A 17353-nucleotide genomic window follows, 5' to 3' on the forward strand; every position below is an offset into this window, starting at 1 on the left:
AAAGAAATAAAACACAAGCAAAAATAACCCATAATATGTGTAAGACTTGGTGCAGTAATATATAAGAAACACACACACAGAGAAAAATAATGCCTTCAAAAAATTCTAATCTTATAGTTGTAGCATCCAATGAAAGAGAGAGCTATAAAATCCTAGAGAACTCACAGGAGTAATTATCAATCTGTTCAAAGATATCAAGGAAGGAAGGAAGTTCCTGATCCAGATCACAAACAAATGTGTGGCTGAAATAAGGAAGGCAATGTAAGATATGAAAGAGGAATTCAATGAAGAGATATAAATAATGAAGAAAAATCTATAACATGCTGGAAATAAAAAAACATAATTGTTATGGGGTATCCCCCAGAGAAGAATACTTAGACACAGGTTTATAAATATAAATAATATTAATTATTTATATAAACAAACTATATATAATTATATAAATAAGTTATATGTAAATTTATATTACCATATTTCTACAAATAAACTATTAATCATTAAAATGATTATTAAAAATAAATAATATATAGAGATGAGACCATATAAAGCTTTTATTATCCAGTCAGTGACTACACTTGTTATTTGGGATCCCAATGTAGCCCCAAGCCTTCCTGAAGGTGAGCTTCTAAGCACAAAACATACCCTGGCTGAGATACTTCAGTTAACAAGAACCGTTAGCCAGAAACTGAACTACAAAGGCCAAAAAGCTCTGGGGGCAAAAAAAAAAAATCCTTGAGGCTACAGATAAGGAGGGGAAACACCCAGGGGGCCTTTTCTCAAAGAAGAAAATACCTCCTTTCTGCCCAGGAGACTGGGAGTCAACATTGTTAACAACTGGTGAGCTTTTACTATTTGAAGAGGCAGGCCTCACACAAATCTCCCAGAATGTCTATGCCCATACTCTCCATCCCTAGATCTTTATCTTTATCTCCTAGTTAATAGAACCTATCCTTAGGAGAGATGCCACATGTACTTTATGGCCTGCTGACCTCTGTTATCTCAGTCAAAGACTACACTAGATTCTAGGATTTCTAGCTAGAGAATCCACATTCATATTTACATGGACATTATTATTACTGGGACTATAGCTCAGTGGTAGAGTGCTTACCTAACATGCACAGGAACCTGGGTTTAGTTTCCACTACACACACACACACACACACACACACACACACACACACACACACACGAGTTTCTAAGTCTTTGCTGTCTTTGCAGACTCCATGTTTGGCAGTGCTGCAGAGAACATTTCTTAGGAAACTCTATGCACTGTGTCATAGACTAGAGGTTGAAAGATGGATATAAAGAGACGATGGCCTCTCCTAGCCTAAAGGGACGGACCTCATCAGCATTCAATCTTCTGGCTCTCCCTCAGTCAGAACAAGGAGTTGTTGGACATTCCCAGCCCCTGTGACAGGATGGCTTTGTGACTAGAATGCTTAGGATTGGCTCTGACCACTGTCTCAGAGAAGAGCTGACACTCTGCGCCATGAAATCCAGAGTTTCCTCATATTGACAATGACTCACTACGAACCTTTAAAAGATGAAACGAGGCAAAGACAAAGCTCAGAAGGGGAAACAAAGACCTAGAAAGCAGAGCTGGCAGGCCTAAGTGAAGCTTTCAACTCTAATTGAAAGGCTTTATAAAAGGCACCGGGTGGTTTCACAGGCCTTTCCACAAACAGCACAGTGGGCTGGGTGATCAATATTCCTTTAAAGTGCACAGGGATTGTTGCAGTTTTTACCAAAGGCAAGTAAACAAATGAATTGTCCTTTAGGGCTGTAACATTCAAACCCTCTAAATGAAAGCAGCTTACATGAACGCAGACAAAATGTGTCCCTTGTGGTCACTATAAGCATCAAATATCAATCAGGGGAGTGGTTTTTAAATGCAGAGGGTGGATCTATGTTCTGTGGCTATAATCCCGCGTGTTAAAAGAGAAGGCATGAGTAGCTTGAGAAGGAAGCTTGTTTTACATGACTCGGTTCTCTTACCCCCTCTAAATATAGACACAAACATAAAATCATCAGCATTAGGAACTAAAACAAGAATAAGCCAAGACTCACTGTTCAGTGCCTGCAAATTCTAATTTCTGTACTGACTTTCAAGGGCACTGTCTTTGAGGAATAAAAACAACAAACAACAAAAAACAAAACCAAAAACCAAAACAAAACAACAAAAAAAACCCTAAGCCATGCATTTACGTGAAAACTCGTCAACAAGCAAAATCAGAATGACAGTAATCATCTATTCACACACAGAGAGACATGCACAGACACATAAACACAGAGTCACAGACACACACAGAACATGCACCCAGACACACAGAGACACATTCACACATACACACATATAAAGAAACAGGCACACACACACATATAGAGGCAAATGCACACACACAAAGACATGCATAGACATATACATAGAGATACACACACATAGAAATACACATGTACATGCACTCATACTTAGACATATATGCAGACACATACACACACAGACATACACACACACATACAAATATTCACAGACACATTCATGTATACAGATACAGACAAGCACATGTATATAGACACACACACAGATACATGCACATTGATACATACAAACATGCATAGACATGCACAGACACACATATACACACAGAAACATATATGTACACACACACCTAGACACTCATACACAGGCACACACATCCATACACACATCCATGTGCATGCACGCATACACACATACACACCAATGAACACACATATGCACATGCTAACTTGGCTAGCCAGGAAGTCCCAGTGTGAAAATGCTCCCCTGAAGGAAGTATTCCGTTTATGAGCTGTTGTACTTCAAATCATGTCAGGCTAGGAGCCTTGCTATATTATTTGAAATGTGATCATGTGATAGATACAACCTTGTAGTGCCTCCATAGCAGGGCTACTGTTGGTGCTCTACAGTCATGATATGTGGTTGTTCTATTATCTGAGCATATTGTATATACTAGTGCAAGAACAACTATAAAATGCGTGGCATATAAAAGAATACAATCTTTGGGGCTGGAGAGATGGCTCAGAGGTTAAGAGCACTGACTGCTCTTCCAGAGGTTCTGAGTTCAATTCCCAGCAACCGCATGGTGGCTCATGACCATCTATAATGTGATCTGACACCCTCTGCTGGCCTGCAGGTGTATGCAATGCAGAGCACTGTATACATAATAAAAATAAATAAATCTTTAAAAAAAGAATAAGATCTTCAATAATCTTAGTTATACTTTAGTGAGGCTGAGCAAAGGATGGGCTGGGAGACGGTGCATGGAGTGGCGGCAGGCGGGAGACGATGGAGAGGAGACCAGATGTTATTAGGAGTCTTGCCAGCGAGCTGATGGGAACTCAAGTACGTGGAAGTGCCGCCCACTCCTCCCACGTCATCCCTCTCAAATAGCCACTGCTAATAAAGACTCGTGTTCAGTCCTTGAAAAAAAGAAAAGAAAAGAAATCATATTGGACATATGACAAGTGAGGAAATCTCAACTGGGATGTGTATTTTTCATATGTGTGAGTAAAAAAAATTTTTTTTTAATTTTCAGGAAGTTTATTGTTACTTTATTTATTTATTTATTTATTTTGCAGTAATAGATGAGGCACAAATGTCTCTGCTTCTCCAACACTGCAACAAAAAGGACAAGGGTAACAGTGAAATTTAAAAAAAAAAAAAAGGCGTAAGGTCTGGGAGACAAACTTGACTACCATCTATGTGGAGAAACATGTAAACAACTCCAGCCTCGCCTCGCAAACACTATCTCCGTTTCCGATCGATCGCACACTTCTCCTATCAAAGATGGCGTGGCCAGGCTTAGCTCGCTAGGGTGGTGGGCCTCCTGACATCCACCTGCGGATGGCACCGATATCAGCCTGGCCGGCCGTGCTTCACAGGCTTGTAGGGGATGGAGAACTCACCCAGGTAGCGGCCCGTCATCTCTGGTTTCATCCCCACCTGGTTGAAGGTCTTGCCGTTGTACACGCCCACCAGGCTGCCCACCATCTTGGGCAGGATGATCATGTCATCAGGTGGGTCTTCACCACCTCTGGCTTCTCTGTGGGAGGAGCCTCCTTCTTGGCCTTTCTCAGGCGCTCGAGAAGTAAGAGCTGCTTCCGCCGCAGGCCACGGGTGGCGGGGGCTGTACAACTGCATCAGCAGCTCATAGGACGCGTCCAGCAGTTGGTCCAGGTCCACACTGCTGTAGGTGAACTTGCGGGAGGTCTGCTTCTTCTTCTGATGCACTTCAGCCGTCTCGAAAAGGTATGGTTTCTTCTCTTCTTTAGAGGAAGCACACTTATTTAGGGTAAGCATGTTCCATCTTTACTTGGGTGTCTACCCTATTTCCCTAACAGCTGGTTAATTGGAAATGGAGCCCTTTCCTTTTGGCTAGCCATAATACTCCAGATTAAAAAAAAATCCATGTTTGTATTTGTTGTCTCAGGGCCTGTATGTATAAGTACTTGAAATAAATATTTGTTGAGCAACAACAACAGAAAAGTGAGCACCATGGGGAAATAGAACGGTCGTGACCCTCTCTGATCCATCTGACAATCTCACTGATCCTCAGCAGCTGAGTCGTTCCTGGTCCATCGCTAGCTGTAACAGGAAGGTGCTTAGTGAATGAGCACCGTTCAGAGGGGCGGAAGGGGCCTTCCGTTTCATCCTAGGTTTCCTTCATGCCGCAGGCTTTCATTGCTGTCTCACATTCACCCTTACGTAGGAATTCAGAATTTCCTTTGTTACTATTTACTCATGCTCAATACCTTATGACATAAAAGGAAGACTCAAGCCACAAGTTAAACTTCATGTGGAAGAAATGGGGAAGTGAGCTAGTAGCCTCCCGAGTGCTGTACAACAGTCACTTTGATCTTTCTGTTGACTACTGAAGGACGAAGACGCTAATATTATAAATGCCACAAGAAGCATAAAGCCTTCTATATGAGTAAATAAAGGCTGAACCTGTATATAAACACAGAAGTGACCTGTCGACTGCATCAGGTAATTACTACGTGTAGGAGCTGAAGCAGTCTGTTACCACAGGGACGTCACACAGAGCTAATTTGGAGCAGGTGGCCATCTGAAGTCTGACACCGTCATTTATTTTCATGACCTTCATTTAAAAAATGGACATTGATTTTTTAAAGTAGCTCTAAGAGATTCCAAGCTCAACTGCCCACTTTATTTCAAAGCACACATTGAGGGATATTGTGATGCCACTTCATGTCTTCTTCATTTATAGTTCTACTTGTATATTTTAAATATTTTACCAATTTTTGAGAATTTTGTGTAATATATTTTGATCATATTCATTCCCTACTCCCTTTCCTAACACCTCTGAGATCTATCACCCCAACTTTAAGTCCTTTTTAAAAATAAAAAATAGAATGAAATATTCCAGTAAGTCATTTGCCCTGTCCATAAAATCCTAGATATGTAGCCATTCACTGAGCACAACTGGCCCACCAGTGTCCTTGCACTTTTAATGTGAGCCTATTATGTTAGAGGCAAGGCTTTTCAAAATGTATTATTTCCACTTTAATAGTGCTCTTGTGCTATTTGATACCTAATGGCACAAGTCTTTGTCCTCTTCTTGACTGGACTAAGAACAGATACAAACACAAGAGAAGTTATAATTCCTGAAATGGAGACACAATGTTCTTATATTTTAGCCTCAAAAGGATTTTCTAATGTTCCTACAAGCACTCCTGACATTGGCTGTAGTTTGTAACAGCCTTGGAAACTGCGTGAAGTGCTGATGCACAGACTTCACGGGAGACCGTGTGTAGAGGCAGAGATGGAGGAGAGCACGTGCTTCATCGTTAGAACCTTTATTCTTCTAAGCCAGTTGCATCAGCATCTATCAAACTATAACCATGGGGAACTGAGCAGAAGATGCTTTCTCCTAAACTACTAATCTCTTTCATCTAAAAGCAAGTGTGTGTGTGTGTGTGTGTGTGTGTGTGTGTGTGTGTGTGTGTGTGTGTGTGTTAGCTGTGAAGAAAGAGCTTAGAGATACTCTGAAGTTCAAATTTCTCCGTGGTCTTTATAATTTGTGCCATGTTTATGCATCGTATCCTGTTGTTAAAGTAAAATTTTCTCTAAGTTAACTTACATGTAAAAATTCAAATGGGAGAAACAAAGAACCTTTTTTATTTTGCAAGTGTCAATAGGATAACAGCATTGTTTACCATTAAAAGAAGTTTGAGCTACCTCCTTATGAGTTACTCAGTCAGTGGGGTTCCCAACACCCCTAAATAATACAGGCAACTGCCGTAGTAGATTGGAGCCAACCAGAACTAAATAGTAAGACCCTCTTGCTGAAGATATACATACTCTCTTGTCTCTGGATATAGAAAACTCACACTGGAACTGAGTTGGAAGCATTCTCCTCATTGGCTAGGCTGCATAATGCTAAAGGGTACTATGCAGTTACTGAAGTTGTCATAACAGTCTTACTCAGCTGTGGTCTCTGTATGCTACACTACTGACAGGTCAGCAAGATATGCAAGCCGATACAGTAGCGGCAAATCGGTTATCAGGGTAACCAAGCACTAAGCACTAGGACTTGAGGCCCATTCCGTAGGACGGAATTCATATCTGGTACTGTAACCCTGGTCAAAGGCTCATGGCTTGGGAAGTTATAGAGCCTAGTGCAGATTGCTGTTTTGGTTTCTCCAAATGGGCATTCCTGAAAAAATTGCTCTCTAGATGATTATTTTTATGCCCATAGAGGAAGGAACTGAGATAAAAGAAAGTGAAGGAAGGTGGTAAATATAAGCAAATGCATTAGATGTATGAAAATGTCATAACGAAGTCAACTCTGTATATTTAGCATATGATAAAATCAATTCTGTACATTTTATTTGCCCACATTCTTGACCCAAATGTGTGGTATCTTCAGCAAGAGGGTCATACCACCAGAGAAAACTTGTTACTCTGTAAGACAATTTAAAACAGAAATTAATATTTTCTTTGTAACCCAAGGCACTCAGACATTTTATTGATGAAATGAAAACGTAACATACATGAAGCAATGGTTGCATACTCTGATCAAAACATTTTGTATCCTCTTCCATTCTCTTTTTCTCTTTTCTTTTTGCTTTTTGTTTATTTGTTTGGTTTGTTTTGTGTTTGCTTGTTTGGAGACAGTTTCTTTGTGTAGCCCTGGCTGTCCTGGAACTCGCTCTGTAAACCAGGCTGACCTCAAACTCAAAGAAATCCATCCACCTGCAACCACCACCTGGCTCATTCAAACAAAAAAGGTATGTTTCTCAAACAAAACAAAACAAAGCTAATGGCTCTAAATCAAACGTGTACTAGTAAAGCAGGTTTTGTAAAATTCACTTAATTTTTTTTTTTGTAAAATTCACTTTTAAACAAGGAAGGAAGATAGCCAATATGTCCTTAGTGACAAGTTTGTCTGGCAGTACTCATTAATACTTCGTGTAACTAGACATGCTTTTTTGAATTTAAGCAAGCCTAATCGGTTCATTACTAAATAGGTAAGTTATTCCTTTTTGTTTTTCTAATATGGGCTGTAATGCATCATGCAGTATTCACATTAGGCTTAAAATATTGCACTGGGAGATCGGTCTGCAGGTGAAAAGGGCTTGTACCTCAAGCCTAAGACCTGATTTCGGTTCCTGGAACCCACATGGAAAAAGAGAACCAACTCCCAAAATTGCCCTCTGATCTTTACTTGTGCTCTGTGACATGTGTGCCTGTGCCTGTGCATGAACACAGTAATAAACAGGATATTACCTTTCATTTGTTGTGTAGGGAGAAGTTAGATGACCCTTGTGGGATAGTGCAGTTTTTTTGGTACTACTAGCAAATGGAACTAATGTTAGTGATTTGAAATTATGCATGTGCTAAGATTCATTCAACCACCCCCAACATTCAAGTTTACTGTGTAACATTTTAAAGTATAATTTATCTTAGAAAATTAAAACAAAATTAGTCTTAAAAATTCAACTTCTGCATCTAAGAAATAGGTCAGAAGCTAAGGGTCCAATACTGTTCTTGCAAAGTACTAATGTTTGATTTTCAGAATCCATGTTGGATTTTCAACAAATGCCTGTGATTCCAACTTCAGGAGATCTGGCTCTTACGGCTGCTGTCCTAGGCCCCTGTGCAAACATACATGTATGCCACCCATCTACCCCTACACATAATTAAAGTTAATTTTAAAAATTAAGTCAACTTTTAGGGAGGCACTAGAGAGATGGGTCAGCAGCTAGCTTCCAGAGGATGCTAATTAACTGCCTTTAACTCCAGCTCTGGAGATCCAACAGCCTCTTCTGGGTCTCTGCAGGAACCTATACTCATATTACATACATTCACAGAGACACAACTACATACACATAAATAAAATAAAATTATTTTTAAGTTAACTTTTTAGGTAAGTATTGATCAATGTCTATAGTATAAAGTCCTTGAATTTAGTCCTCTTTTTTTTCTCCAAAGAGACTAGGTAAGGAACATGGTGAGTCCTTCATATTAATATAGACAAATATAGGAAGTAATAACTTATCCTAAAATGTTGGTAATTTAATTAATGTGACATATTTGTTTGTTTCACCAATGATGACCTTAACCATTCACAGGTTGAAAAATGATGAAGAAACAACAAAAGTACATGTTTAGACAATGTGCTCAGTGAAAATATGCCAAAATAGCAACACAGCTAGGACTACAAGGGATTAATTCTCATTTTTATCATATATGATAAATATATATACATGATAAATACATTGTATATTATATATTACTATTTATACTGGAATTGGTTTCACCATGTTAATTTTAAAACTATATATTTATTTATCTATCTATTTATTTATTTATTTTGCTTTTTTGAGGCAGAGTTTCTCTGTATAACAGTGCCTTGGCTGTCCTGGATTCCCTTTGTATACCTGTCTGGTCTTGAACTCACAGAGATCCACCTGCCTCTGCCGCCCAAGTACGAGAATTAAAGGCATGCACTACCATGGCTGGTACCCTGTTAATTTTTAATTTGTTCTCTTGGACAACTAATTTTAGTTCCTTATAATGTAGTGTCATTGTTTCATAATTTCCTGTTTCTGTGCTAAAGTACTCTGACCCAAAAAAGAAAAATAAATCCTTAAGAAGAAAAGTGTTTATTTTAGCTCCCAGTCCAAGACTAGAGTCTGTCATAGTAAGGAAATAAGCTTATCAGGAACTTGAAGAAATGGATCGAATTTCTTTTGCCATCAGAAGAGAGTGATAAATGAGTGCATGATTTTGCGCAGCACACTCTTTCTTCTTTTGTACAGACCAGAGTCCTATGCTAGGGAATAGTGGCTCTCATAGTGGGCTAGTCTTCTCACCCCATGATAATAACCAACAGGCATCCCAAGGTGACTTTCACCAAAATCATTCTAGATTCTCCCATGTCAATAGGTAACACTAACCATCACATGCAGTAAATTCAATTTACACCTCCCATAACATTCCTGAGTCCAAAGGTAGGGGAAGCACCAAGGGCTGCATGCAAAGTGGTATTGAACAACGCTGAAAATGTAGTCTCATAACTCATGATCCTTACTTGGCCACAGGTAAATTATGTATACTTTAATGAGGAAATTGATGCCATAGTTACCTAGTTTCTGATACTTTTTCTTTCTTTATCCCTCTTTAAATATATTTTTACTTATTCTTTAAGAATTTCATAGATGTGTACAATGTATTTTGATCATATCTACCCCCTTCATTCCCACCAATATCTTTAGTCCATAGCACCTACCACCACATAATCCCAGCTTTATATGCTTAAAAAAAAAAGTAACCCACTGATCTTAATTAGAACTGCCCAAATGCACATGGATGTTGGGCCATCCACTGGAGCATTGGCAACTTACCAGATGCATAGCCCTGAAGAAAACAAATTCGTCCTACCTCAGCAGCCTTCAACAAGCAGTAGCTCCTCACTATGGGCGGGGCTTGAGACCTTGCAAACCAGATGACAAGGAATAAAGAGAGGACAGGCACACATCCAGCAAAGCTGTGATTGAGTGGATGATGAGCTCTGATAGAGACCCAGCAGCAGCACCCTGAAAACTCGGCACATTTATACATTGAATTAAGGAGGGGGGTTTATCATGTACAGCTAAAGAAGGAAGCAGGTTTAGCTAGTCATGATAGGGTTTCTTTATAGAGGAGCAGCCTCAGGCTGCAGTCATGTGGGAGAGTGGAGCTTTAGTTGACATCTTCTGCACATGTGGTCAACATTCATACACGGACCACAAAAAGACTTTGCCATATCCCTAGGCCTGATTGGAGAAAGGCTTTGCCATTCCCATGAGTCTATGACTATTTCTTTTGCTCTCAGTATTCCTTAGTTACCTGGAGTTCTTTGTTTATAGATGGGACCCTGTATTATTTCTCTTTTCCCTGTCATTTTTTTATTATTATGTATACAGTGCTCATTAGATCACATTATAGATGGTTGTGAGCGACCATATGGTTGCTGGGGATTGAACCAGCATGGCCCCTGGAAGAGCAACCATTTCTCTTATCCGCTGAGCCATCTCTCCAGCCCCAATTATTGTTTATTTATTTATTATCCCCTGTCTTATTTAGGTATCTATATGGTTAAGATATCATAGGTGAAGTCTCTCTGCCATTTCTAGGGGACATAACCTAATAGAAAATTTCCTCTGGATCTTACAATATTTCTGCCCCTTCTCTTAGGATGTTTCCTGAGTCTTAGGTAGGTGTATCAATTGGGGCTGGATGCCCCCACAATCACTTGTTCTCTGCATTTTGGCCAGTTGTGGTTTTCTGTAATGGTTTCTGACATTCTAAGATGAAGTCACTTCAACTAAGGGTAAGATCTATACTTATATGTGGGTAAAAAGATAAATATTTAGAATGCAGTGAGGAATTTTTTCTAGTTTAGTAAAGTGGCAGCAGTATATTCTCCTCTAAGATGCATGACCTCACTAGTCCTGGATAGTTGAACAGGTTTCCAGTACCAGGCATGATTTCTACCCTGCTGAGCGGGCTTTAAGTCTAATTATAGAATGTGTGTCACTATTATATCCTTAGGGATAGCTTGCCATGCTTGTCACCACCGTGTGTCATAGGTAATACAGCTGTGTAGAACTACTGACTACTTTCCTTCCTTGCAAGTTTGCATAGCGCCCACCAGTACTACGAAGGTCCTCACGGAAGGGGCTTTCAAGTCAGGTCCAACTCAGGTCCTCCAAGTCTTAGGTTCAAAACACATTGTATCTCCTACATTAGGGACTTACCTTTAACTTGTAGGAGGCAACCAAAGGCATTTTGGGGGAGTCCCTTGGACTTTTGTGATCAAAAACTTGAAAGAGATTTTCTCATTCTGAATATTGGGTCTTTTGTTAGATAGTTTACTGGGTTTTGGAGGAGTACTTTCAGCCCAAGTGGGATAACTTCGTGTATGTGTGTGTGTGTATGTGTGTGTGTGTGTGTGTGTGTGTGTGTGTGTGTGTGTGTGTGCATGCATGCGTACACACACAGATTTACATGTGTTATAATTTTAGGTAAGTAAATAATAATATGATTTCTTATGGCTTTTTTAGACATTCATAGTGGTTTGGTCAATTTTCTGTTGTTGTGAAGAGATATCATGACCACAGCAACTCTTATAAACACTTATAAAATGTTCGTTTTATTGGGGCTGGCTTACAGTTTCAGAGGCTTGGTGCATTATCAGCATGGCAGGGAGCATGGTAGCACACAGGCAGACATGGCACTGGAGAAGGAGCTGAAAGGTCTACATTCCAAAGTCACAGGCAACAAGAAGAGGTAGATAAGAGAGACTCTGGGCCTGGCTTGGACCTTTGAAACCTCAAAGCCTACCCCCAGCGACACACTTCCTTCACCCAGGCCACACCTAGTCCTTTCATATAGTGCCACTCCCTAAGCATTTAAATATCTGAACTTATGGGTGCCATTCTTATTCAAACCATCACACTTAGTGTTGCTTTGCCATGCTCTCTAATTAAAATACCTTTCTCTCCCATAACCTGTACATCACCTTCTGGCACTAGGAAAAGCTGCCTTCCAGGTTACTGCCAGTTGACTTTTCTATGTCCTGTGACTCAAGTAACCCAAAAAGGCTTATTGAGTGTTTATTATGTTCTATACATTGTAAAAGCTAGATGAAAATGTTCTTTTTCATATACTCTATCTTCTACACTAGGCACCTATATTTTTCTCCTAAATAGGAAATAAAAAGTAAGGTTGTCTTAAAAGATGAACTTAAAAGGTGATTCTTGCCTTCCAGTTGCCCACAACTTGGGGAAAGAAGCCGTCACATAAAGATGTTATTGTGGCACTTAAACTGAGGCCTCTACGCGCCTGCTGCATCTCAAAGACATGGTTCAGAATTCTGGAAGTCCTGAGAAAAGGAATTTTCCTGTCCCTCTTTTTTTTTTTCACCTCATAATAAATGTTCTCTTGGCAGTTTATAAACAGACTGCTAAAATGTCACCTTTTAAGAAGTGTGGCAGGCTGTGGGAGAGGACCGCTGGGAGTCAGGTGGGACAGCCAGGTGTGGTAAGCGGCTGGGTTGGCTTGAGCTGGCAACCTGACAGCATGGGAGATCATTGTCTGCAGAGTCGGCCCACGCGGAAAAATTCTGAGATTGTCACTTTCATGTAGACAACAAAATGACCTCGCTGATCCCCCTGAATAGCGAGCATGTAGTTTCTGTGTGTGTTATACGTTCCTGACACCTCTCAGACCTACTTGGGAACAGCGTGAGAGACAGCACAGTGGGCAGGATGTCCTGACAGTCTCAGAGCAGAGGAGCCAGCCTGAAGTGAGAGCCACACCACCTGCCTGCTCCCTGCCACATCTTTCTTAAGAACAAGTCACCTAGGCAAGCAGGCATTTACCAAAACAGCCAACCTGCGGAGAGTAAATTAGGCCATCATGAGAAGCCTATGTTATTGCGAAACAAAGAGACACGTTGTTTGAACTCATGCTCAATGAATGCAGAAATCCGCTGTCTACTGACCTCAGGCTCCTGTGCTCCCACCCAGCATATGGGACCTCTATGCTCATCATCATAATGATGATGGATTCCATGTGAACTCCAGAGAGGTGCAAGAGGCTCTTAGTACCTATGTTAGTTGCTGCATAGGTCATATTAGGCAAATGAAGTTGTATCCGATAAAGTGATGAAAAAGACTAGCTATCTCAGGAAAGGTCCCCCAAAACCTCATAGCAAATGGGAAGGCTTCTTCAGGCAAAAGGTCTGGTTCTATTCAGTAGCCTCTAAGGCTGATGCCCAGTGGACCACAAAACTTTTTCAGCTAAACAGTTCAATTCTTAATGACAAATGAATCATCCAAGAAAACTGCTTTGCAGTTAGATGGTTCAGATACACTGACTTTTTGACCCCAAGTTTTCAGACTGTGGTTACAACTTTTCCTTTTCTTTGGGGGTGTGTACGTGTAGAGTGGCATTGTCCACACAACATTCTCTGGCTACAAGAAGTACTGGGAATGTGGCTAGACTCTGATGGCAAGTGCTGGAAGACACAACACCCATGCTGTGATGGCTAGTCTTGCTTATCAACTTCACTGTACCTGGGATGAGCTACAGTCTAGATATGGAGCCTACCTGTTTTTACCCAGAAGGCTAGAAGTGTTAATAACCTGGTAATCTTCGCCATTTTGTAAAGCCAGGCCTCACCCAAATCCCCTACCCTGAGCATTGTTTCTCAGTCAACAGAATGCATTATTATGAAAGAAGTCCCAGGAACTTTGCAAAAACAGCTTTACTTTCTTATGCTTTGCAATAACAAGCCCTTCATCCCTAGACAATTATCCTGAGCATTGTTTCTCAATCAATAGAACCTGTTCTTGTGGAAGTGGTTGCAGAAGTTTTGATGTAGCCATGCCTTAAGCTTTGTTGTGATAATTGTCACTAGTAAAAAAAAATATTCCAAAGTTTTATTATGCTTAAATATGTAAAAACAAAAACAAAAACAAAACAACAACAACAACCACTCAGGTTCAGACTCCAGAGTTTGAACCAGCCTGGCCAACTAAGTCGTGCTGAGCTGAGTTTTCTTCTTGCCTCTCACAGATCATTTCCCTGCCAGTAAAGGAGCTTGCAGGAACCCACCACAGTTAAAAGCAATGTCTTCTTCCATCACTTACCACTGCCTTTTTGGAGAAAGTTTCCCACTGAAGCCTGATCTTGCTGTTTGGGTTGGACTGGTTGGCCATCAGAATCTGCATGTCTCTGCACAGGAGGTACAGACTCATGCTGCTGTGTTTGACTTGTACATGGGTGTTGGAAATCAGAATTCAGGTCTTCAGGCTTGCATAGCAAGTACTGAAGAGCCTTAGCTAATGTGACTCCATTTAGTTAGCAGGCACCATCCTGAGCCTGTCCCTAAGTTCACCCCTGTTGCTGGAAAAACCACAAACTGTTCCAGGAAGGAACCACCCCTAGGCTAGAACCAATCAAGTACCTAATGTCCCCAGATGTTATAGATAGACTGCTTAAGCATTCTGTGGTCAGGCTCGACCAATCCCCAGCGCCAACTCAAACTTGTTAAATGTCAACCAATCCTGTGACTGCCAAACTGGAAACTCCTATGGCTTGTTGTAACCACAATAAAAACCCTGCCTAATGATGGTTCGGGACTCTTGCTAGCGATCCACTACATCGGTGAGGTTTGAGGGTCCAAGCTCAAGCTTGATTGAATAAAGGCTCCTTGCTTTTGCATATGGCTTTGGACTCCTGGTGGTCTTTGGGGAACCAACAATCTGGACGTAACAGTACTTTGTCCACTGGGCTGTTTCATTGGCCCAAGCAATCATGCTCAAAGGGTCTATGCCATAAAGATGTCTAAGTTAATTTCACATTAATTTTTTCAGTCATTCTCTTTCAAGTTCCCTGCCCTCTATCATCTAAGAATGCATATATTACTATATAAAAGTCAAGTTACCTAAATTTTATACACTAATAAACCTGGATTTATATTGGATATAAAATACAATGGTTATAAGGAATGTAAGAACCAGTGAGATGTACTAAGGCTGCAGGCTATGGAAAGACATTGGCGCGCAACAGGTTGGCATCTAGCTACTCCTGGCCATTTATCTCTAAAGATGCCATGGCATCTTCTAAGAAAGACCAGATTCCAAAGCTGGTAGATAAATTCATTTGAATGTTCTTCGTCTGTTGGGTGTAATTGTGGCTAATATTTGATCTTACTGGCTCTGACTATGCCACTTTTTAAAAAGGATTTATATATTTATTTTCTGTATATTAGTGTTCTGTCTTCATATTCACCTGAATGTCAGAAGAGGGCAGATCACATTAATAAGTGGTTGTGAGCCACCGTGTGGCTGTTGGGAATTGAACTCAGGACCTCTGGAAGAGCAGACAGTGCTCTTAACCACTGAGCCATCTCTCCAGCTCAGCTCTGCCACTTTTGTTGGTTACTATTTCTTAGCACTAGCATTCTGTCACACCACGTTATCAAGGGCTGATATTGAGCTGTTGCCTAAGATAAGGTTCCCCTCTTCTTTCACTGTTACTTGAGTGAAATCACAATACCACAGCAATTAAAATTAACATATTAAAACTGTAACACCAACACCATTGGGAAGTTTTTAGTATTTTTAATTTGTCTATATTTTTCTTGAGTACTGATGACTGAACCCAGGACCTCATTCATTTTAGGCAACTACTCTGAGCAGTAAACTGTTTCTCCAGCCCATCAACTTTAATTTCCTTTGCTAACAGGAGTTAACAAATTGCCAAGTGTAATAATAGATGATGAAGAAGTTCTTTTTTTGCTGTTGTTTTTGTTTTTTCTCTAAACCCAGATTCCCTTGTTTTATTGCTTCCTGAGGTCAAGTTCCAGTGGACAAAAGAAAACTGAGCTGGGGAAAGGCTGTACAATACAGAGGATATAAAACAAACATTTGCCCTGTTCTTAGAAGATATTTTGTCTGACTGCTGCTAAAGACATGATGAACAAGACAGACAAAAAAGAAGAGTGAGCTGGTTGATGTGTTGTTCACAGTTCCTGTCTCACTGGCTTGACTCACATCTTTCTTCAGGCCTCTCTTAAGTGTCTGTGGACACCAACATCCCATTGAGTCTACTCTGGTCAAGATCACTAATTCTGTCCTGATAGATGCTATGGCTGTTACTTTGTTCAAGCCAAATCCATCTTTCATGCCATGTAATTGGACATTCTTTTCTTTTCTTTTTCCTTTTGAGACAAGGTCTTATTATGTAGCCCCAGCTGGCCTACTGCTGGGATTAAAGGTATGTGCCACCACACCTAGCTACGTTTTTCAATGATGCAGTTTTCTGGATACACATATGGTTTACATGCTTTATGGCCATAGCCTAATAATGTTTTTGTGTCAATCCAAAATTATTTGGGGGGATCAATTACTATGACAGAGTTTAGAAAAAGGCAGCCACAAAGCATTGCACAAGGGCTGAGCTGTGAGAAGCCTTTTGAGATGATTCTTGTTCATTGCAAACTGACACGGAGTGAAAAGAACCATGTCCCTGCAAATGTTACCCATGGAGATCTTATATGACCTCTTTACTGTCCCAGTGACTGGTGATGCAAGAGGTGTGATGACAGTGGTTAATTCTTCATGCCTCTGAGACCTCTAGGGTTGTTTGTGAAATAAAAGAAACCCCATTGCTATTTTATAGAATTTTTGAGAGTCCAAAGTGAGAAATAATAACTTCTTTGGACTTGCCATTCCTAATAGGATACACCTTTGTCCACTCAGGAAGGTGTCAGGCAAGGCAAGAATGCATTTCTAGCCTTAGCAGGGAGTCACCTGAGTGAAACCCAATCACCAGTCTTCTCCTGGGCTCTTGAGTTACTAGGGAGGCAAAGGGGTTGGGCCTGATGATCTGCTGAATGTGAATTTTAATCTCCCCCCCCCCCAATTCGTGTATGACTGCAGTAGTTATTGGTTTTCCCCAAGTAACATGAATCATGAAGTCCTTTAATGATTTTCTATTGATCTGCTTGAAGTAACAGAATCTTGTGCGTCCCTTAAGCCCATCAGCCATTGCTAGCTAATCTGATCTGACTGGGGAATCCATTTCTTCTCTGCTTCTATGGAGATGGGTTTACAATCCATTCTGGGACTGGGGGCTACTAGACTGTCTCAGCTGGCCCCTGGACAGCTGCCTTTGGGGCACATGCATCTGCCAGTTTCTCTGTGTAATAAGGAAATTGTCTTTTGGGTGTCCCTCTAGTGTATTACAGCTACCTGTGAGTGTAGGCAGCTTCTCAAACAAAAATCCCAGGGC

The 17353-nt window shown here is 40.6% G+C and overlaps 1 pseudogene across 1 annotated transcript; it reads right to left on the reverse strand.

Moving 5' to 3' along the window:
* Window positions 1-3898: 3898 nt before the first annotated feature.
* Window positions 3899-4342, reverse strand: LOC311590303 (small ribosomal subunit protein uS19-like; annotated as a pseudogene). The gene has a single exon. The product of its transcript is annotated as a small ribosomal subunit protein uS19-like (transcript).
* Window positions 4343-17353: the final 13011 nt, after the last annotated feature.

The sequence above is a fragment of the Acomys minous genome, assembly GCF_964271855.1.
Source record: "Acomys minous genome assembly, chromosome: 19".
Taxonomy (NCBI): domain Eukaryota; kingdom Metazoa; phylum Chordata; class Mammalia; order Rodentia; family Muridae; genus Acomys; species Acomys minous.